Source organism: Macrotis lagotis, chromosome 4 (genome assembly GCF_037893015.1).
Source record: "Macrotis lagotis isolate mMagLag1 chromosome 4, bilby.v1.9.chrom.fasta, whole genome shotgun sequence".
In the NCBI taxonomy this organism is placed as follows: domain Eukaryota; kingdom Metazoa; phylum Chordata; class Mammalia; order Peramelemorphia; family Peramelidae; genus Macrotis; species Macrotis lagotis.
Genome location: NC_133661.1, coordinates 19,060,118 through 19,082,273, shown reverse-complemented (window position 1 = coordinate 19,082,273; position 22,156 = coordinate 19,060,118).

The following is a 22,156-nucleotide window of genomic DNA, read 5'->3' as shown; positions in this document are numbered from 1 at the left end:
AAATATCCTATGCTGGGTTCAAATATTGCCACTGACACTTACTAGCTTGGGAATTGGGCAAAAAAAATAACCTGTCTGAAACTGGGTTATTTCTAACATTGCATAAAATAAAGGACTGGACTAGACGTCACTGCATCTATAGCCCTGCTTAGTTTTAGTTCCCCAGAACAAGATGCCTGTCCCAGGATCCGCTCATCACTCCTAACTTACCATCATGTTGGTCATTCAAACTTTGACTCACTTCACCTTTCTCAGCCTCCTCTTTGCTCTGATTAGAAGCTGGGAGGGTGGCGTACCCAAGTGCTCCCAATGTCTTACTTTATAGAAGGCAGAACCTGGAGCCTCAGATCACTTGATTTTGCATCTGTTACTCTGTTTGGCTTCAACTCTGACTCTCAACCTTTGTGTGTGTGTGTGTGTGTGTGTGTGTGTGTGCGTGTGTGTGTGCATGTGCTTGTGTGTGTGTGTGTATGTGTGTGTGTGCATGTGCCTGTGTGTGTGTGTGTGTGTGTGTGTGTGTGTGTGTGTGTGTGTGTGTTGGCTCCTCCAGTTTTATTGTGAGCTCCTTGAGCCCAGGGCCTGCTTTTCTTGTGCTTTTTTGTATTCCAGCACTTTGATGATCGATGTTTGTCTCTTGTGCTCAAAGAAGATCAAGGCATCTGCGAGGTAATGCCGCGCCAAGCAAGTGAATTGGCTATGAGTGAGGAGGGGCCTGTGCTAAGTCACCAGCCTCACGTTCTTCTCTAGAGCTATCTAGATCAGGTCAACTGGAGATAATGCAGAACGTGAGGCAATGCAGGGTTAAGTGACTTGGCCAAGGTCATGCAACTAGTAAGTGTCAAGTCTCTGAGACTGCATTTGAACTCAGATCCTCCTGATTCCAAGGCCAATGCTTTATCCACTATACCACCTAGCTGCCCTTTATTGCAGTGCTAGCACATGGTAGGCTCTTCGGAAATTTTTAGTGAATTGAATTGAATGAATGATCATCTGAATTTAGAGCTTTCATTCGACAGTGTGGTCCTATGATCTGGATTCCAAGTCTGACACCCTTTCCAAAAGGTGCTAATGTTTCTAGATGTTTTTTTAAGACCCAGCCATTATTAGGTGAACCATAGAGCAGATCAGATTACTAACTGACAGCTTTTAACTCCTTTTTACCTGTGGGAGTGTGTGGGATAGCTTGACCTAACCAGGAGGACCATTAATAAATGCAGACTGCATATATTTTGTCCTTGCCTCTGCATCAGAGACAACAACCCCCCTTGATGATGGCCTCAGGGGTGGATCAGCCCCTTCAGTTCTGCAGAGAACAACCACTTACACTTTTCTAGCAAGAGATGGGGACATTAAGCAGTCATTGCCTTCCAGCTGAAAGGAAACAATATTTTCAGCCAGACAATTATCCACCTGTAGGGAGGGAGTTTCACCTAGTGTCTTTGGAGGGCCTCTGCTGCTGTCTTTGGTTTTCTATTTGTCTTGCATTTGGACAGATCACATTATTTTTTATTAGACTTTGTGGGTGGAAAAAACCCCATGAAAATAAAATCCCACATGAAATTTCTTGATATTGCCTTTGAGCTGCTGAATAAATTTGTTATTGATTTTGTCCTTTTATAGGAAGGCAAGGTTAATGAGAACAATCAGCCAGCTTTCCTGGGGGGGGTAGGGTGGGAGGGAGAGAATGTCTCATACAGATGTGGTGAGTTGTCTTTCCCTCCTCTAAAATGTGAGCATTTCTAGATCTGGTTTGTGAGTTATTATGATAGGAGGACATATTCATAACATACGCCTTTTACATTTCTGATGTGTGCTATGGAAGGGAGAGTAAGATTTGCAGAAGAGGCTAAAGATTGAAAGCACTTTATCTGGTGAGACAACCCGAATAAAGAAAACTGCTATTCCACAAGCATTTATGAAGGAGACATGTGTTGTGCTTTAGATATTGTTCTAGGTGATGGAATTCAAAGCAAAGAAAGGAAAGAATTCTTGCCCTCAGGGAGCTTCCATTACTTGGACTTCTCTAGTAGCAAGTGCTCTCAGAAGCTCTCTTTGTAGACTTTTGCTTTTATGGATCTGTGTATATTTTGTATCCTTCCCATTTCCAGCTCCCACCTTCACCCCGTCCCCATGTAAATCCTTTGGAAATTGGGTCTGTTTCATATTTATTTTTGAACTATCAGAAACTCTGTCATATATGAGAGGAATAATAAATGTTTGCCAAATGAATGAATGAAGTCTGCCTATATACTATACCTGGAGAGAACACTATAGAATAATAATGGCTAACATTTATGTGGCACAATATACTAAATGCTTAAGACTTTTTATGTCACTTGATCCTCACAATAGTCCTGAGAAGTTGGTGTTTTTATAACTCATTTTTATTTATTTCATTTTATTTTTTTGCAAGGCAATGGGGTTAAGTGACTCGCCCAAGATCATGCAATTAGTGTCAAGTATCTGAGGTTGGATTTGAACTCAGGTCCTCCTGACTCAAGGGCCTTTGCTCTATCTACTGTGCCACCTAGCTGCCCCATAACCCTTGCTATTATAAGGAGGAAAGTGAGGCAGAGAGAGGTTAATGATGTTCCCAAGGCCACACCACTAGTAAGTGTCTGAGACTGGTCTTGAAGGTTAATATTCTATCCTTCATATCCCCTAACTGCCTAGACAAAGTGATTATAAAGGGGGGTAGGGGTGTACATGTATGTGTGTGTAGGAAAATGCATCCTGAACTGTGCTTGGAAGTGAGCTAGGGATTCCAGGAGATGACACAGTCTTTTCAAAGGTCTGGAAGTGGGCTATGGGGAATATGGAGAATAGCAAGTTGGCACATTTAGCTAGAATGGAAAGTACAAAAAAGGGGAAGAATTTGAAATCAGCTTGGAAAGATAGGCTTGAATAAGATTACAAAGTGAGTATGTCATGTCTTATTAATAATAATAGTTCACATTTTTCTAAGACCTTTCGCACAAAACTCTATAAGGGGGACTTTGGGAGTAGTGAGCAGAATTGCCCTCATTGTTCATTCTATCTCTCTGCTTCTCTTTTTGGAGTTAAAATATAGAAATGACCATGTGCAAATTGAAGTTTATTATTAGTGACAGGAACAGAAATTACACCAATTTTTTTTCTGAAAGAAACTCTATGAAAACACTCCTTTATTGTGTAATGTGGCATTCAGGTGTCCTTGGTTTCTGGAAAACTGTTCTAGCAGAATGTGAGCTCTATGTCCTACAACACTCATGAGTGGACAAAAAAAAATCATCTAAAATAATTTTTATTTTTGTTAGTATCCTTTGTTTTCTTACCAGCCTCATTTTCCCAAATATCCCCTCCTCTTCCTGCTCAGAAAGCCATCCCTTATAGTAAAAAGATAAAAAAAAGTTAAATTAAATTTGAAAAGGAAGAGGATAAAAAAACACCTCAGCAAAACTAATCAACAGTAAATATGACAGTGTTCATGTTGTTCCATATCCATCATCACCACCTGTCCCCTCTGCAAAGAAGGGAGGGTGGTGCATTCTTGGTGATTTCTTCTTCAGGATCCATCTTGGTCATTATCACCTTGCAGCCTTTACTTTCCTTTGTTATATATATATGTGTGTATATATATATATATATTCAGGAAAGACCTGATATCCTACCTCAGACACTTATTTCCTATGTGACCATGGTCAAGTCACTTAATCCCTCTCAGCTCCAGTTTTCTCAACTATAAAATGGGGATAATTAATGATAATCATACTGTAAGATACTATATATTGTTAGATATATGTTAATAATACTATAACTTAATAGTAATACTATCAAGGTTATTTTAAGGATCAGATGAGATAACATTTATAAATTACTTTGCAAACCTAGAAGAGGTATAAAAATGCTAGCTGCATTATTATTATTATTATTAGTAGTAGTAGTAGTAGTAGCATTGTGTGTCCTTCCACCCTTCATAATCACTCTTTCTTATAGAACAGTAGCATTCCTAATTATGTTTAAGGGTCAGAAATGTCAGTTAATAAAGATTCAGGAGTCATTCCACTTAAAATAAATATCCTGTTCCTGAGTCTTGATACCTTACACCCTATTGAATCATTCCATTAGGCTTAAGACCAAGACCCAAAGAGTCCTTGGTCAGCTGGAGTGGCATATACAGGAAGTATGATTGGATGGTCTAACTTCCTTCTTGTTCTTCTCTTGGGGATCATACGTAAAATAAACACCTGAAAGAGCTGAGCCTGAGAGATTCAGTGTCTGGCAGTGGAGAGGAGAGGACACCCCAGTTATACATTTTATAAAGAACCCCTTGGAGGGGGAGAACCTTGAGGCTTCCTCCTTTCCCAGTGGTTAATGGGGAAACCTTGTGGGCCTTGAAGAATCTGGAGGATTTTGTACTCTCTGTAGATATCTTAGCAATGGCCTCAGAGCAGCTGCTGGAGAAAGATTCCAGAGGTTGCAGAGAGCTCAAAAGGGGATGATACCATCCTTTTAACACTTTTGAGAAGTCCTGCAAAGAAATAACAGAAACCCTGAGGCACTCCTTTGCCACATGTATGCTTCAAGCTGGAGCCTATTTTCCCTTGAACTTTGTATTTATAGGAGAGAATGTCTTTGACTTTGAGAATCAGGGAATATTTGGACCAACTCTTTTTTACTATCCCATTTTAGCAAATAATCATTTGGGAAAAAACTGATTAAGTTTGACTGATTAATTGCTTCTAAATTATAATCATGGGAAGAAGCACAGTCATAAGACTAGGGAGCAAAAGCATTGGAAAGCAACTCCTCAACCCTTAAGGCATAACCCTAGCCTCTTAAGGGATAGAGTAGCTTATGTTCATGAGTCCCAATTCATAAATACAATCTCAGGTCCCTAATCTCTGTGAAGGGGTGGCTAGGTGGCTCAGTGGATAGAGCACTGGCCCTGGAGTCAAAATTACCTGAATTCAGATCTGGTCTCAGACACTTAATAATGACCTAGCTGTGTGGTCTTGGGCAAACCACTTAACCCCACTTAACCCAACAACAACCTAATCTCTGTGAAGAGAGGCTCACATCTTGAGGTATCTCTATAGGGTTTAAACTTTGTTTTTTATTGGAAACTTCATTTTCACTTCCTTTTAAAAAATAGTCAATGATGAAGTCCAAACTCTCTCTCTCTCTCTCTCTCTCTCTCTCTCTCTCTCTCTCTCTCTCTCTCTCTCTCTCTCTCTCTGTAGATCAAGGGTAGAGGAACCCCATTTAGGGAAAATCCTTTGGGATTTTCCAATTAAAAATAGGTCCTGTGACTTTTATAGTAAAACTGGATATCAGACTGAGCCTAGAGTAGAGAGATCCATCTTTGGGAGAGGGAGAGTATAAAGGTTCCACCCCTCCAGATCCAATAGCCTAGCGTGGCCACCCAAGGACCTCATCATATCATTCTCACTTGTGGGTAGAATGACTTCTAGTTCCTACTTCCTATAGGGAGAGCTACATATGTTCAGGGAACACTCTAAGGTTCTAGGATTTTCCTCTGAGAAAGAAACTTTTCTACTTTCATAATCACTACTTTGAAAAACCAATTGTCTGATTTATTGATATCAAAAGCTAATCATTATAGGAGGCATATCAATGGGAGGCTGGAGAGCTTGAATATTAGAAAAACAATTTCCTAATCCCTCTGGAGCCCTGAAGGGATGGAGTGGCCACAACTTCAGTTTCCTTCCTGCCAGGGCACATCAAGATTTGGAGAATAGCTCTCCGGAGACTACATGGGCCATTCAAATGTCATCATTTATTTAGTAAACGTCAATGATTACCGATGTTTCTTTAAAATTATTTTTTTATTAATTTTCAAGCATTTTTTTCTCTTTCCACTTTTACTTCCCCCTCATAAAAATAAAAACAAAACTTTTGTAAAAATAAACATAGTCATGGAAATCAGGTTACCAGTTGTCCATGTACATGTCCAAATTATAAATCCCATTCTGCATATTAATCCATCCCCTCTCTGTTAAAGAGTGGGCAGCCTGCTTCATTTTTAGTTCTTTGCAATCATGGTTGATCATTGCCATGATCAGAGTTTTTAAATATTTAAGAATTGCTTGTTTTTACAGTATTGATATTGAGTATGAATTATTTTTCTAGTTTTGCTCATTTCAGTTCATATCAGTTCATAGAAATCTTTCTAGGTTTCTCTGAAGTCATCTCTTTCATAAGTTTCATATCTATTTCTATATAAAATCTGTCTGATTCCCAATTGATATGCAAGTTTCTAACTCTTTATACTACAAAAAGAATTTCTACAGATTTAGAGATCTACATATTATATGTATGTACACTTATACTTTACATTTGGGACCCTTTCTTCTTTCTTTAATGTCTTAGAGGCATAAACCTATTAGTGATATAGCTGGGTTAAAGGGAAAGCATAATTCTGTAACTTTCTAGGCAAAGTTTCAAATTTCCTTCCATATTGAAAAACTCTACCATCAGGGTATTACTGTATCTTTTTTTCTGCAGATTCTTCAATTGCTATAAATTTTCAGTTTTTGAGTTAATTTTTCCAATATAATTGGTATGATAGGGAATCTCAGAATTGTTTATTTTGCGTTTCTCTATTAATGATTTGAAGCATTTTAAAATTTGATTATGGATCGCTTGATTTTTCTTCCTTTGAGAATTGCCTGCCCGTCTTTTTTGGGGGTAATTTATCAATTGACCATTGTTTTTATAAATTTGATTCAGCTCCTTACATATTTTGAAAATGATATTTTTATCAAGGAAACTTGCTATAAAGATTTAATCTCACACCTCCCCAATTGTCCCCTTTCTAATCTTAGTTGCATTTAATATGTTTGTTCAGAAACTTTAATTTTGTGTGACAAAATTGTCCATTTTGTTTTCTATGATCCTTTCTATTCTTTGCTTATGAATTTCCTGTCCTTAGATCTGAAAGGTAATTCTTTTGTTTCTCTTATTTGGTTGTGATGTGACCTTTTATATTGAGATTACGTGTCCATTTGGAACTCGTCTTGGTGTCTTGGTATATGATGTGAGATGCTGGTATACATTCAATTTTTGTTACACTTCTGTCTAACTTTTTTGGTAGTTTTTATTTTTCCCTCAAAAATGAATCTTTACTCCAGTAGCTGGGATATTTGAGGTTTAGTAGTCTCTTGTATGAACAATGCATGTTTGAATAAATGAATTATGGAGGTGAAATCTCTGGTTGAGACTTGGGGAAATGGCATTTGTTGAGTGCACATGAAAAATGCTTTTCTTGAAATACCCTTTGGCATTTTTATGGCTCCTTCAGGCAGGCAGCTTAGTTACAAAGCTAGAATGATTGAGAGAAGAGAGGCAGTGTCCCATAGCAGGTAGAGAGCTGATCATGGAGCCAGAAAGACTTTGGTTTCCACCTCTGATACCTACAGACTGTGTGGCCTTGGGGCAAGAACCTAAATTGAAGAGAAGGTTTTGACTTGCATTGGTTGAGGATGTTTTCTCATCTGTTGGTGACCTCCAAGAGAGAAAATGCAGATTCTTTTTCCTCTCTCCATCTAGTAAAATGACAAATCCTTGGTCTTATCCCTTTCCAAGGAAGAACCACTTTTTTCAGAGATAATGTGCATTTTTGAAGAAGATCTTTCCCCGTTAAAGCACAGTGTAGGGAAAGGACAGTAGACTTTTAATCAGTCTAGAATTCTAATTCTAGCTATCTTAGAGAAGTCACTCAAATGGTCTGTTTCCAATTCAGAATTGCATCTATGGATTGGACAATTCTACCTGAACTATCCAGGTTGGGGGACATTAGACATTTCAGTAACCTCCTCTCATTCCCACCTCCAAACTCCAAACAAGTGTAGGCAATTCCTCTCACATGACATCTTGTTCAGGATCCCAATGTTATGGTTCTCTTTTTCCAGGGGTGCATTCTTAACCCTCCAGATGACAAAATTTCTACTTATGACTCTAGTTCAAATATGATGATTTCTTTTATTTTTCAGGTTTTTGCAAGGCAAATGGGGTTAAGTAGCTTGCCCAAGGACACACAGCTAGGTAATCATTAAGTGTCTGAGGTCAAATTTGAATTCAGGTCCTCCTGACTCCAGGGCTGGTGCTCTATCCACTGTCTCACCTAGTCGCCCCATGATGATTTCTTATAAGGTATTTTTCCTCTAACTCTGATGTCACAGGATTTCAGACTTCTGTTATATTATGATTTGTAACTGGGTAAGACCTTCTCTCAACTTCTATTTTTTGTGTATCAAGAATGAAGTAGCCAACATATCCAATAACTATCGTAATGCAATGGAAGAAAACAGAATAACAAAATCATCAAAATGAATGTTTATGCAGTTTTAAGGAATGTGATTGGTCCCAAAGAAGCTCGATGAAGAAACCTCCCTTACTCTTTTGTGGCTGTGGGAGGTCTTCCGGGCATTTCATTGAAATATATATGTAAATATGTATCTAGTTATATATCAGTTTTGTTGAAATTTTCTCTTCAGATTTTGCTCTTTTAAAAATGTTTTGCTATGAGGGAGGGCTCTGATGCTGAGGAATACAGGTGCCATAAAAACAAAAGATAACAATAGCATTTACAAAACAGAATGAAGTAGATTCTTAAAGGCAAGCTTTAAAAATAGAACGTCTATTAAAATAAAGCAACTTTGCTCTGTCCTGCAACGTTCAGATAATTAAGACAGTTCCATTTTCTCCTTCCTTTTTTGCTTTTGCCATGAAGATGATTATCTCAATTTTCTACTTTGTTGTGAAGTTTGTGTCTAAGAACTCATTACCCAACCAATCCTCCACTCGATGATCAGGCTGCTGGGTAAGAAGGAATAATAGGTGTTTATGAGGAAGAGGGAGGATACTAATATCACAGAAACACATACACACACACACACACACATACAAGCATGCACAGTTTTTGTTCAATCATTTCAATTGTGTCTGATTCCTTGTTTTGGGTTTTTCTTGTCAAAGATTCTGAAGTGGTTTTCTATTTCCTTTTCCAGCTCATTTTACATATGAGGAAACTGAGGTAGGCAATGGTTACATGACTTGCCCAGGGTCACAGAACTTCTAAGAATCTTAGGTGGATTTGAACTCAGGATGATGAGCTTTCCTGACTCTAGGAATAGCACTCTATCCTGTGTAAACTCACATACATACATAAACATATATACATACATATCTTCATGGATTTCAAAATATGCTATCCCCAACATACAGATGGGATCCCTGAGGATCTGAGAGGGAAAGGGACTCTGAGAGATCAATTGGTTCAGTAAATAGGTTGGTGGGTTTGTGGTCAGAGGAATCAGGGGTGGAGCCAAGAGCCAAGATGACAGAGTGGAGGCAGGAAATCCCAGAAGCTCTCTCCCAAATACATTAAAATTATGACTCTAATCATATCTTAGAGTGCTGAAACCCACAGAAAGAAGCACTATTCTGGTCCAAGACAATTTGGAAGATCTGTGAGAAGGATCCATCCCACCAGGGTTGGAAAGGGCAGCACAACTGGGAGCTGGAGAAAACCAGCTCCAGCCTTCCAGAAACAGTCTGCAGGGCACCTGGATCCCCTGGCATGCCTGGATCTATGGCAGCAGGTGGTTTCCAGACTTCTCAGCCCAGGGATGGCCTAGGACAACTTGGAAGGTCAGCAGGAAAACCTTGTTGCGCCAGAGTGATCAAAGAACCCAGACTAGTGCAGACCTCAGCACAGTCCTGCCCCAGAAACCTGCGTGGCCACCTAGCAGCTGCTTCTAGCGCTCTCAGCCCATGTACTATAAGGGGATTGGGGGCTACTGCCAAGATCTCCCCACTATCCCTGGGGTAGGACTCTGCTGCTTTGCCCATTCTCAGATCCAGGTCATAGTCTGGGGCCCATATTACCTTAGCGGAGCAGGGACCCCCTCACAGATCCAGGGCATAGGGGAATGCTTGTGGTCATCCACAGACGAGAACACAGCCCAGGAGAGTAGCCAGAGCTTCTCATTAGATCTTGAAGGAATTAAGGTCCCTGGGGTATGTCCCAAAAAACCCTCAAAAGCTTGGGAAAGTCCACCCTCCACCCTGGAAGCAGAGTCCAACTTTAGTAAGGAGGTAAAATCAGGTTATGGGTGGGGGAACTGAGCAGACAATGGAAGAAAAAGAATCTGATCATTGGCAATTATTTTGGTCCCATGGAGGATCAAATACACATTCAGAAGGTGATGAAGTCAAAGTTTCTATATCCAAAACCTCCATGAAAAATAAGAATTGGTCTCGGGCTATGGAAGAGTTCAAAAAAGATTTGGGGGAGGTAGAGGAAAAATTGGGAAGAGAAATGAAAGCAAAATAGCCAGAGGAATCAGAATGCCTTGGCTAGAATCTTGGCTCTGCCACATTGCATCTGTATGACAATAGACAATGTGTTAACCTCTTTGGACCTCAGTTTCCTCAACTGAGGGATGCCTAGGTGATTCCTAAGATTTCTTCCTGATTGGTTCTATGATCCAAATGACATGGCTTTTTTGGGTCTCAGTTTCCTTATTTGTAAAATGAGGAGATTTGGACAAGACAATATTCCTTCCAGCTTTAAATATATGTCTCACATAAGGTACACAACTAGATAAAGATAAAGGATTGAATCTAGGTTTCCTGACTACAAATCCATATTGCTTCTGCCATGCTTCACCCATGTCCTACTGTGCACAGGATACCATGCTCAACTCTAGAAAATACATTGGTAAGGTCTCGTCCTCGCCCTCATGAAGTTTATTATGTAGTAAAGGAAAAAACACACAACCCTTTCCTAAACCCTTGCATTGATGCTCTTCCATGTGGAATATGTTACCTCACTTCTGTCTCTCGGAATGTTGGTTCCCTTTATTCCTCCTTCTGCCCAGTTTATTTATTTATTTATTTTTATTCTGAATTTAAAATAGTCAATAAGATGAGCATTTAAAAACCATTTATTTATTTTTGATATTATTTCTTTCAAATTTTAATTTCTGTATTTGCCTGCTCTTCTCTATCATCACCACCCACTGAGAAGACAAATAATATGTTATCAGTGACACAAGTGATATCATGTTAAATATTTTTTGACATTAGCAGTATCCCCTCCCCCCAAAGACAAAGACAAAAGAAAATGAAAACTGTACACTCCAATTCGCTATTTTTTCCCATCATGAGTTCTTTGCCTTGAGTGATTGTTTGGATCAGAATATTCAAGTCTTTTCTCTGTTGTTCATCATAACAACATTGCTGTTACTGTACTCAATAATGTCCTGTTTCTTCTCACTTTTCTTTGCAACAGTTAATATAGGTCCTTTCATATGTTTTTCTGAATCATGCCCTTCCCCACATCTTGTCATTTTATTTTTTTTCTTTCCCCAAAGCATCAGCATTGCTCTAATTGGTTGAGTCATCCTAGACTCTTCTCTCTTCCTTCTCTTCCCCACTCTCTCTCCAAATTCAATTAATTCCTGAGTCCTAGCTCTAGCTCCCAATATTTCTTGCATCCAGTGGTGTGCTAGTGAATGTTTAACAACCAACAGCTTGTCATTTTAAAAGTACAATGGTATTCCACCCTAATCACAAGCTCCAACTTGTTCAGTCGTTCACTAATTGATTAACATCTCCTTAATTTCCAATTCTTTGCTACCATAAAAATAATGCTATAAATATTTTTGCACATAAAGATCCTTTCCTTTTTTTTTTGCTCTTTTGTTATACAAATTTGATAGTGGTATTGCTATATCAAAGGATATACAAAGTTTTTAAGCTCTTTGAACATAGTTCCAGATTGTTTTCAAAAATGGTTGGTGGGTAGCTAGGTAGCACAATGAATAGAGCACCAGCCCAGTAGTTAGGAGGACCGGAGTTCAAATCCAGCTTCAGCCACATAATAATTGCTTAGCTGCATGACCTTGGGCAAGTCACTTATTCCCATTGCCTTAAATTAAAAAAAATGGTTGGATCAGTTCCCTACCAAAAATTCATTATTGGCAAATTTTTCTTCATCTCATCCAGCATTTGTTATGTCTGATAGGTATGAGGTGTTTTAATTTGCCTTTTTTTCCTAAGTTATAGTGATTTAGAGTATTTTTACATATGATGATAGATAGCTTTGACTTCTTCTGAAAACTGCCTTTTCATATCCTTTGACCATTTATCATTTGGGGAATGGTTTGCTCTTTGAAAAATTTGCCTCGTTTCCTATATATTTAAGAAATGAGACCTTTATCAGAGAAGCTTGCTGTGAAATGTTTTGATGTTGCTTCATTTCCTATGTATGTTTTAGCAAAATGTTATTTCCCTGATTATCAAAATTAGGTCTGATTTTGATTTTGTTTTATCTGAGACCCTGATCACCACTCCTGGTTTCTTCACTTGATGCATAATGATTGTACTCTGGTTCTTCATTTCAATTCTGCATGGTATTTCTGTTCAAAGTGTGTCTCCCATACAGAGCCTAGTGTTGAATGCTGGTTTTCAATTCATTCTGTTATCTGCTTCTGTTCTCCAGATTAGTCCATCCCATTTACATTCACAGACTTGATCACCTACTGTGCATTGCCCTGCATATTAATATTTCTCTGTTTATTCTCTTTCTTTTTATCCTGTCCCTTTGCAAGTCTGTCTTGCTTTCTTCCGCTGCCTCCCCAAATTCAACCACCCCTTATCCTCCCTCTCCTGTGTCTTTTATCCCATTCCCCTTCTATCTCCATACTGTGTATGATAGATTTCTACACCAATTTGAGCATATGTATAAATATACATACATGTGAATAATTATTCCCTCTTTGAACCATTTCTGATGATAATGAGGTTCAAACATTGCTTGACTCCCTCACTTCCTTGATGTGAGAAAATTTGACCCAATCTGCTTCTCCCTTCCTCCTTCTCCCACTGCATTTCTTGCATTTACCCCTACATTTTTTTCAGAGATGATCCCAACATAATCACCCATACCCTTGTTATAACAGACTCCTTCTAGCTGCCCTAATAATAATGTTCTTAGGGGTACAAATTTCATCTTTGCATATAGGGATGAAATCAGTTTAATTTCCTGAATCCTTTATGATTATTTTTTCATTTAAAGTTGTTTTTTATGATTCTCTTGAGTCTTCTGCTTGAATGTCATATTTTCTCTTTATTTCTGGTCTTGTAATCAGGAATGTTTGAAAGTCCTCTATTTCATTAAATATGCATTTTCTCCCTGAAGAATGACACTGTTTTGCTAGATAGATGATTCTTGATTATAATTCTAGTTCCTTTGTCCTCTAGAATATCTTATTCTAAGCTCGTCACTCCTTTAACATAGAAGCTGCTAAATCTTGTGTGATCTTTCCTGTAGATCCTCAATATTTACATTGCTTCTTTCTGATTTTTTGAAATATTTTCCTCTGTGCTGAGGGAATTCTGGAATTTGACTATAATATTTCTGATTTTCATTTTGTGATTTCTTTCAGGAGATAACTGGTGTATCATTTCAATTTCTATCATGCAGGGCAGTTTGGCTTGATAATATCATACAATACTATGTTTAAAATCTTTTTTGAGCTTGGCTTTCAGGTAGTCTGCTAATTCTTAAATTGCCTCTCCTCAGTCTATTTTCCATATCAGTTGCTTTTTTTCTGATGAGATTCTTCACATTTTCTTCTATTTATCATTCTTTTAATTTTGCTTTTTTTCTCTTAATGGAGTCATTAACTTTACTTTGCTTGTCTCATATATAAGGAATTATTCTCTTCAATCAGTTTTTTTAAATATCCTTTTCCGTTTTGCAAATTCTGGTTGTGGCAGCCCCTAATGCATACTCCTAGTGTTCCTTCCCTGCTGTAGTACTGTACCCACCCAGTCTCTTGTATACCTCATAAATTGTCTTAAGCTGAAAACTATCTCCCTCTGACCTTGGATTGCCTTTGTAGCTCCAAAATTTGATTTGAGGTATCATTTTAAAGTTGTTTGGGAGAGCATGTTGGAAGAGTTCACCTGAATCCTGACCTGTTGTCTGTGATATTGGATGAAAGATGAGCATTTCCATATACAAAGTAGAATATTAAAATCACATTGCTTGTAAAACTGCACATTTGTATACTGCAAATTTGTAAAACTGCAAAACTGTATTTCTTTTCTTTTAGGTATATGATAACTTAAATGTGTTACTCTAAAAGATGTCCTATTCATCTCTGTTTCCTTCTGACCCTGCTTCTCTTATCTGTTCATTTTAATATAATTTATCACCCTTCTTGTCTTTTCTTTTGATTTTAAAATTTTGATAATTTCATTTTGGTAGTTTCATTCGGACCATCCTTGTCAACTATTGTCCCACCCCTCTCCTCCCTTTCCTGACTATACCCTTTGAGAAAGCCATCTACAATTAGTACTTTTACTTCCTCCCCTCTCTCTTTCTTTTAAACCTCATGTAGTCTGACTGCTGACCTCAACTTTCATGTGAAACCTCTCACGAAAGTTATCAGTGATCTCTTAGTTGCCAAATCTAAAGACCTTCTCACAGTTTTTTGTCCTTCTTGATCTCTCTCTGTAGCCTTTGATGCAGTATCTCACCTTCTCCTCCTAAATAATCTTTCCTCCCAGATCTTTTTCCTCTAGTCTCTCCTAGTTTCCCTTTTATCCATTTTACTGCTCCTCCTCAGTCTCCAAGTCTTAACCACTAACTATTAGTGTCCCTAAGATTGTTACTGGCTTTCCTCCCTCACTCCTGGTTTCATTTGGTGCTCTCATCATTTTTGATGAATTCAATGACCCCATATGCAGCTGATTTTGGGATCTTTTTATCTAGTTCTAACAATGCTCCCGACTTCCAGTCTTGCATCATCAACCAGCATCAACCCAGATGTTTTGTAGCCAAATCAAACTTTATATGTCCGAAATACAAATCATGGTCTCCTTCTTATCCCCAAACTTTCTTATAACTGTGGATAATGCTATAATTGTTTCCAAAAACACAATCTGAGTTTCTACCTCAAGTCTTTACTCAAACTCCTCCCTTATATCTCATTGCTACATATCATCATTTCTGCATTCCTAAAATCTTTTCTATATGTGTGTTTATCTACACTCACACAGTTGCCTTCCTCTCATAGCTAACCCTTGAAGGCATTTGTTTCTTGATGCCTGGGCAATCACATAACTTACTGGTTGGTCTCCCTTTTCATATCTCTCTATTCTCCAATATTCCCTCCACCCAGTCAATGGTGTATTCTAAAGCCCAGGTCTAACTATGCCTACCCCCTCCCCATTCAGTCAACTCCAATAGTTCCCTACTACCTTCAAGTATCAAATACAAAATTCTTTATTGACTTTTAATATCTTCCACAATGTGACGCCTTTCAATTTTTAACATCTTCTTACATTTTACTCTCCTCTTCATCATTTACGGTACAAGGACACTTTTATTTATTTTTATTTTTTTCTCAGACATGCATTTTCTGCTTATATTTTTGCTATTGCTCACAGCTGGAATGCTCCATTTCCTCATTTTCATCTTCTGAAGTTTTTCAAATCTCAACTCCAATCACATCTTCTGCGGGTCTTCCCTCCTGCTCCCACTGCTAATGCCTTCCTTCTGAGATTGCTTTCTATTTCCAGTGCAAACTTACCTACCATATGCATATATAGGTGTATGCATGTATGTCATACTTATTGCATGTAGTCTCTACAATTAGAGTGAGTTCCTTGAGAGCAGGAGTGGTATTTTTGCATTTCTTTATGTCCTCATAACATATTTCAGGATTTGCCCCATAATAAATAATTGCTATATATTTCTTGACTGACTTTCCCTTTTAAATTGAACTTCATTAATTTTGCTCTTACAAATTGTTTTTCAGTTATGTCACCAAAACTCTCCATTTTATCTTGTGATATTCTCTCTATCCTTTCTTTGAAAACAGGTTCTTCATCTATCTATAGATTCAATGAGTTTCCCTTCCATTCTCCTCTAGTTTATTTAATAATGTGACTTTTTATATCCAAATTATGCATCCACTTGAAATTTATTTTGGTATATAGTATGAGATGTTGGTTTAAACTTAGTTTCTTCAATTTTTACAATAATTTTCCCACTAATTGTTATCAAATGGTGAGTCATGGATTTTGTAGCTGTAATCTTTGGACTTGGTAAACACTATGATACTTTATTTCCTCCTCTGTGTTACATATCTAGTCTGGCCTCCTGCTTGCCTTTTGTATTACAGAATTTGGATAATTATTTTTTTAAAAATTTTTTATTTGTTTAAGGCACTGGGGGTTAAGTGACTTTCTCAAGATCCCACAGTTAGTGAATTATTAAGTGTCAGGTCAAATTTGAACTCAGGTCCTCCTGACTCCAGGGCTGGTGCTCTATTCACTGTGCCACCTAGCTGCCCCGATATTTATTGTTTTGATGCCTAGATTGAGATCTGATTCTTCTATGGTACCTTATCTTCCATCTTTTTCTTAATTTCCCTTAAGGTTCTTGGTCTTTTGTTCCTTCAGATGAATTTTATCATTTTTTCACCTAGGTCTAAAAAGAAATGCTTTGGTCACAATTGATATGAAACTAAATAAATCAATTTAAACAATATTGACTTTTTAATTATATTAGTCCAGCTTAATCATTAGCAGTTAATATCTTTTAATAATTCTATTTTATGTAGGTTATTTTGTAGTTATATTCTTGGAGGGCTAGTATTGCTTTGGTAGGTAAACCACAAAATGTTTATTTATTTTGTAATTATTCTGAATGTAATTTCTTTTTCTAATTCTTTCTCTAAGATTCTGAAGGCAATATAGAGGAAAAACTGGTGATTTGTGAAGGGTGGGGTTATATTCTTCTATCTTGTTACTCTTTAAGTTATCAATTTTTTCAATTATTTTTAGTGGTTCTCTAAGTAGACGATCATATCATTAGCAAAAAGATAATTTTGTTTCCTCCTTGCATATGCTTATCCCATCAATTATTTTTGTGTTCTTATTACTAACTTTATATCTTTTCACACTGTATCAAACAATAGTAATAATAGTAGGCATTCTTTATCCCTAATCTAATTAGAAGACTTTTTGTTTATTATTACTATAGAAAATGCCAGTTTGATTTTTAGATAGGTATTGTTTACCATATTCAGAAAGATTTATCACTTTGATTTTTAGTGTTTTATAACAGAAATGAATGTTGAATTTTGTCAAAAGTTTTTTTCCATCTATTTAAATAAGATTGATTAAAATTTTCTTTGGCATTGATAGAGTCTATTTTCTTTATAGTTTTTCTAATAATGAATCAATTCCTGGGATGTATCCAATCTGATCATATGTAGGATCTTTTACACTGTTGTCTTAGCCTCTTGATTGATATTAATTAGGGATTTTATAGCTTTTAAATTTATTGTTTTTATATTTGTTTTGTTTCTTCATGATTTAGGAATGAGGAATTTTTTCCTAAGAAAATAATATTTTTGATATCTCTTATATTCCTAGTGTTTTTCAGAGTTTATATAATAATGGAATTATTTATTTGTTGAAAGTTTCATAGTGGCAAGCAGATTAGGTAATAGAGGAGTGTTGGACTCAGAGTTAGGAAAATCTGAATTTGAATGCTGATTCAGATCTTTACCACATGTATGATTGTGGGAAAATCATTAATTTCTATCTTTCAACTTCCCTTTTTTATAAAATAAGAATGATAACAGCATCTTCTCATAGTTGTTTCAAAGATCAAATGAGAGACTATATGTAAAATGCTTTATCAATTGTGAATATATGAAAGAAATGAAATACTCAGATAAACATGGAGTTGGAATTTCAAGAACTCAGTCTTTTTCTTAGACTGAGTTTTAAAATATTCATTTAGACATTTCATATTTTTGTTCATTCTTTCATTTATTCATATTTTTCCAAGTATTCTTTCATTTCATTTAAGTAGTCCATTTTATTGGCATTTAATTTGGCAAGATAATATCTGTGAATTTCTTTATTCATTCATTTTCCCTGCGCTCCATCTTTTACACTGACAATTTGGTTTTCCTATTTAAAGAAAATCAGTCTAGCCAAGGGTTTGTTTTACTTATTTAGTTTATAAAGAAACTGCTCATTTTTATATTAATTAGTTTAAATTTTTTCTTTAAATATTGTTTCTTTTTATTTTCAGAATCTATTTTTATGCTTAGTACTTTTTTATTATTTTTTTTTTGGCAAGGTAGTGGGGTTAAGTGACTTGCCCAAGGTCACACGGCTAGGCAATTATTAAGTGTCTGAGGCCGGATTTGAACTCAAATAGTCCTGACTCCAGGGCTGGTGCTCTATCCACTGTGCCACCTAGCTGCCCCTACTTACTACTTTTAAAAATTGCTATTGATTTTTCCATTGCATGCCGATTTCTTTCACTTGCCTCTCTTTTAATGGGGAAAAAACTGTATAGTATAAAATTTCCTTTAAGTACTATTTTACTACATCCCCCAATTTTTTTTAATGTTTTTCATGGTTGTTATTTTCTTTGATGAATTTACCCATTGTTCTATGGTCTGTTCTTCTTCATCAAGTCCATAGCTTTAACCTTGGTCTTTGGCTCTAGGAGGCTCCACAATCCTGGTCCAAAGTCAGAGAGGCTTGGGCATACTTGTTCCTGATCTAAACTCTAATTTATTTACAATTTTATCCTTTTAATTTCAGATTTTCCATTTTTTGGTGATTGTATCTTTAATTTATTTAGCTAAATGTCCATTCCTTGCCCATATCTGCACTCCTCAGTCCTAGGTTATGTGTTGGATGTTTCTGAGATCTTAATTCACTCATGGTAGAGTGGAAAAACTGCCGTCTTGATTCTGGTCTCTATTCCCTCCTTTAAGCACACAGTTGTTAGACTTCCCTGCCTATCCTGAAGTGCTAATAGGACCACAGCTGTCTTTCTGAGCTGGAAAAAGGAGCTAACTATATTTGCTTTCTTAGATGTCTTGACCATCATTCCATCTGGTGTTATTCTTTTATCTTTGTCGGAGTCGTTCTTTGAAAGCTTGTCTCTAGTGCTTTCTTTTCTTTTGCAATATTTTAAAAATTCTTGCCTATCTTTTAAGGCTCTGTTCAAATACTCTCTTCTACATGAATTCTTTCCAGATCTACCTCCTTTAACTATTAGTTCCTTTCACTCAAAATCATGCCTCTTCCCATCACATATCTATCTGTCCTCAATTACGATATATGTATATATTCATGTAGACACACATGTCATCTCCCTCATCTTCCCATCTTTCCATTTGGCTTTTTTAAAGACAGACACATTTTCTTCCATTTTATTTTAGCCCTAGTCCCTTGAACAGTGCTGAATATAGAGTACACATTTAATAAAATACATGATGATTGATTATTAGATGTCATGGTATTATATGAATGCCTTAGAGAGAATGACACCCACAAAGTTATATTTGAGGGAAACAAAGCATGTTTTTCAGCCTTACCCAGTGTCGCTCAGCTTTGCAGGATGAGTGCTGAGAAAATTGTTTATTCAGAATTTAAAATACATTGGTTCTTGCAATGGAATAGAGCCCCCAAAGGTTTTCTTTTGGTCTTAGGGACAATGAGCTATTTAACTGAAAGTCCCTGAATCACTCACTTCATTGTCTAAAACTTTATGGAAGCTATTATCCCTGTGTCTTGAAACTATAAGATCCTCCAGGTTCTCATGAATGACAGCAAATTAACATCTTTCTTCAAAATCTTCAGAAATAACCACTTCCAAGTCTGGGGCAGGATTCTGGAAAGACTGGGGGAAAGGAGGAGAATAATAGAGGTTCCTGGTGAAGAATAGGGATGACTTAGAAATGAAGAAAGGCTAACACTTCATCTTGGTTATAGCTAGCAGTTTGTTCTCCCTGTGTCTTGATTGAAGGGCTTTTTTTCATCTCATTTCATTCTTTCTTCTGATTTACTTTAGAGGTGATCGTGCCCTTGGAGGGGTTTCACAACACAGGAGAAGATGAAAAATAGTCTCTCTGTTCTCCCTTTTATGAGAAGCCCATCTTATAGAATGAGTGGAAGAAGCATTGAGTATACTAGAGAGAGTAAGAAATATCAAGAATAGCTCTGTGGGGCAGCTAGGTGGGTAGGGTGGCTAGGTGGTGCAGTGGATAGCTCTGACATTTAGGACTGACAATTACATACTTACATACTGATATTAAAAGAACATGGCCAGACAATCAAGAATCCAATGACTGGAGTGGCTAGGTGGCGCAGTGAATAGAGCACAGGCCCTGGAGTCAGGTGTACCTGAGTTCAAATCTGGCCTCAGACACTTAATAATGACCTAGCTGTGTGGCCTTGGGCAAGCCACTTAACCCCATTTGCCTTGCAAAAAACCTAAAAAAAAAAGAATCCAATGACTGTCATTTTTTTTAGTTTTTTTTTTTTTGCAAGGCAAATGGGGTTAAGTGGCTTGCCCAAGGCCACACAGCTAGGTCATTATTAAGTGTCTGAGGTCGGATTTGAACTCAGGTCCTCCTGACTCCAGGGCCATTGCTCTATCCACTGCACCACCTGGTCACCCTGACTGTCATTTTTTGAAGAATTTGAGAGAAAGGGAGAAATGTTGGAAAACTAGATTTGGTGAGACTTAGATTTTGGTGGTGTCATAGAGGAAAAAATATTACAGAAGTGGAAACTGAGGTCCAAGGAGTTTGTTACTTGTTTGCAGTAGTTAGGTAATAATAATAATAATAGTAATAATAATAATAATAATAATAATAATAAATAACATTTTTCAATTGTTCAATTAACAAGTTTTTGTGAATCATTTTCTCTGAAGCAGTTACTATACAGAATGATGGAAATACAGAAGCAATCCTTACCAGCAAGGACTTAATCTTCTAATGGGGGGGCGTAGCAATAGATGTGTGGGTCTCCACAGAATAAATGTCAAAATACTGAATGCAAAATAGTCAGGTCCAAGCCAATTTGAGAGGGAACACATTATATAGTATTTTAGACATTGCATCTTTGGAGGCTCCCAACAATACTAGGTGAATAATTTGGTGTAGGAATTCTATCTGATCACAAGTCTATAATTTAGCAGATTGGTCTGAGAGTTAGCCTGAGGCTCAGTATTATTATTATTATCATTATATGAATGGAGGTTCAGAGAAGTGAAATGACTTATTCAAGATCACTCAAGCAGTAAGAGGACTGAAATTTCAATCAAAGTCTTGTGATTCGTTCTGGGGCTCTTTCCATGCTGCTAGGAATTGGGAAAGAGAATGGGTATATCAGAGATAAGCTTTGAAATCTTGAATTTAAATCCAACATTCTGTGCACTGTGCTATGCCAATCTTCTATTAGGGAGTTGGTGAAGGTCTTATCTCTGTTTTATAGATGGGGAAACTGAGGCTCAGAAATGTTGAGTTTGAAGTTGATTTATTAGATTATGTCCAAAAGTTTGACTGTCAAGATCTTTTTTGTTTCCAAATATTTTCATTCAGTGTATCAGTTACCTTTCTTAGCTTTTTGTTCTCTGGCTCTTTGTGAAGCATCATATTAAGAATTTATTGATAAAGGATAGGGCATGGACATATAATTTTAATTGATTTTAGGGGACTCTTAGGAGTAGAAATTTATTTTTCCAATGCTGGTCACTATGTTCTCTGCAACTTAGAGTCTTACAGATTGATCAGACTACTGCGAGTCTGATAATGTTACCAGCATAGGTTCAAGCAAAGATCACTGGGGTACTCCACTGGAGACCTGCTCCTTTCCCTCTTCCATCCATCACTCCTGGTTTTCTTCTCTTTGATCAAGAATAAAAGTCTAATCCCTTTTACAAATGACAACTTTTCATATTCTTGAAGATAGCTATCACTTCTCTAAGTCTTTTTTTTCCGGACTAAACATTCCCAGTTAATTCAATTGATCTATGATAAGTCCTTTAGGCCTCTCCTCTCCTCATCAGAAATTTTATCAACAATGCTTGTGCAACAAACCTGACTTTTATTTTTATTTTATTTATTTTGTTTTATTTTAATTTAATGCCTCTTAATTGGATGGATGAGGGCAGGGCAATCCAGTGATAAGGGTGGGCTGATGGGTTTTCTAGGGGACATCTACATGGTTTCCTGTCATCTTCTAGAAGTACCCAGTTGGTGTCTCCAAGGTGGCTTCAAATATAGAAAGCTCCAGAAAAATAGAGGGA